Below are 2292 nucleotides of genomic sequence, written 5' to 3' on the forward strand. Positions count from 1 at the left end.
AGTTGGCCTGAGAGGGGGCCGCTGTGTCCTGCAGACGAAGCTGCTGGGGAGGATCAAGGGACCCCTCCCTGAGCAGGTGGAAGGTGTCAGCTCTGACCTCTGATCGACACTGCAGTGTCACTTTCGCTCCCCGGGGCATGGAGCGTCCTGGCTGGGCTGAGAGGGAGGGTTTCCTGTCCATTCCTGGGGAGAGAAGGGCTGTAATGTGCAGGAGGTCACAGCTTCCCCCATCCCCTTGACCCTGAGCTGAGGGACCGTGTAGTTCCTTCCCCAGCTTCACTCTGTGACCCCTCTCAGCTCCTTTCAGTCCCTGTCAGTGACATCTTTTTTCTACAGGTTTCTAACATACTTTTTTTCTCTCCCTCCCCTAAACCTCAGCCTCCCTCAGCCTCTGCTCCAGAACCCTGATGTGGACCCCATCACCACCCAGGTGACCCCAGGTCTGAGCCCTGAACAGACAGTCAGGACAGGGTGCAGGGCAGGGCTCCTAACCTGCAATCAGGATGTCCAGGGGGGCGCTGGGGGCTGACCACACATAGGAGAGGTTGTGTCTACTGTAGCACCTGTACCGGCCCCCGTGGGTGAGGTTCACAGGGCCCAGGGGGAAGTTCGGGCTGTGCTGCCCCTGGAGACGCTGGGGGGGTATGAGCCCCTCATCCTTGGTCAGAGCGAATCTGTCAAAGCCGGGCTCTGATTGACACTGGAGGGTCAGGTCATCTCCAGGAAGCAGCAGGGGGCCTGGCTGGGCTGAGAGGGAGGGCTCCCTTTACACACCTGGGGAGAAGGTCATTGTCACCCAGGGGACACACATCCACTGCCCTCTGGGGCTGTAGGGAGAGCTCTCACTTGTCCTTCACTAAGGGTCCTGCCTGTGGTTCTGTCTCCATAAACCTGATTCACTGACCCCCCCACAGCCCAGGGCTTTACTACCCAGAAGGTTTAGACCAGATACTTGGGGCACCAAAAAGAATTGAAGCCAAGTGTGGGCCACCTCATGGGTGACCTCAAAGCATAGAGAGTCACTGGGCTGTGACCACACATTGGGGTTGGAGCTGGAGGAACCATAGCATCTGTAGGTCCCCCCATGGGAAGAGCTCAGGGGGCCCACAGGGAACAGAGCCTGCCTCCTCCTCTCATGGGATCTCCATTCCGATTTCCTGTGTTGGGGCGGCTCAGCCCCTCCCTCCTTCAGCAGGTGGAACGTGTCCAGTGTGGACCGTGAGCTGCACAAGAGGGACACGTTCCCTCCTGAGGTCAACACGGGGCCTGGCTGTGCTGAGAGGTAGGGTGCGCTGAACAATTATGAGAGAGCAGAATCTGAATTCCAGGGGACAGTTAACTTACTTCCCCTAGGTGGGTGCTGTGAGGGGTGAAACCCCCGAAAGCCACACCCTTTCCCCTTTATCCTCTGAGGAGGAGCCCACAGTGGTGGGGAGGAGACCCGGGTCCCCCTTACCTGTCAGCACCAGGAACAGAGGCTCACTCCTCTCAGACAGCCTGTCCCCAGTGCTGTACGCACACTGGTACAGCCCTGCTGGCTATCAGCCCATGGACTGAATGAGGAACCTGGTGTTGTTGCTGGAGGCCTGTGGGATGCTGACATCCAAAGGCTCAGAACTCCTCTCTTTATACAGAATGTAGACATCTGCCTGCAGAGACCCCTGACACCAGATGGTCACAGGGCTCCCCCTGCTGACGATGGGGCCTGGTTTCAGCCCAGATGGAGGGTTTGGGGGGAACTGCTGGAAAGGGATCAGACCTGCAGGGTCCTGGGGGCCTTGTCCCCTCAGTTTCCCCAGCTGTCATTCCAAGGCCCCTCCCACCCTGGTCACCATCAGCCCAGACCCAGTGTGTGTCCCCCAGCTGCCTAGGGGGAGCATTGTGCTGAAGTAGGAGGTCTGGGGGAGGACTCACCTGCCTGGACCTGGTCCCACGGGCCCCGACACAGCCCTGGAAGAGAGTCCCAGCAAGATTATCTCCCACCCCCACACGGAAGCTGCAGGCCTGATCTGGCCCCTAGTCCTGGAGTCAGATGTGTGGCTAAGCCACCTCTTGTCCACCCAGATGCTCTGTCCCCAGGGAATCTTCTCATTCCTGGGTCTCTTGTAACCAGGACCTGAGAGATGATGGCACCCCATCCCTCCTCTTCCCCCTGAAGCTCACCGAGACAGAGAAGGACAGTGCGGGTCAGGGTCGTGGTCCTTCCTGCCATGGTCACCAGTGTGCAGACGATGTGTAAATTCACTGCAACTCAGAGTAACAAATGGGGTGTTACATGGTCTCCGCTCTGTG

The 2292-nt window shown here is 58.9% G+C and overlaps 1 pseudogene; it reads right to left on the minus strand.

Moving 5' to 3' along the window:
• Nucleotides 1-7: 7 nt before the first annotated feature.
• LOC118981828 (leukocyte immunoglobulin-like receptor subfamily A member 6) lies at nt 8-2286 on the minus strand (annotated as a pseudogene).
• Nucleotides 2287-2292: the final 6 nt, after the last annotated feature.

The sequence above is a fragment of the Sturnira hondurensis genome, unplaced genomic scaffold, assembly GCF_014824575.4.
Source record: "Sturnira hondurensis isolate 20B ecotype Veracruz unplaced genomic scaffold, ASM1482457v3 Scaffold0024791, whole genome shotgun sequence".
In the NCBI taxonomy this organism is placed as follows: domain Eukaryota; kingdom Metazoa; phylum Chordata; class Mammalia; order Chiroptera; family Phyllostomidae; genus Sturnira; species Sturnira hondurensis.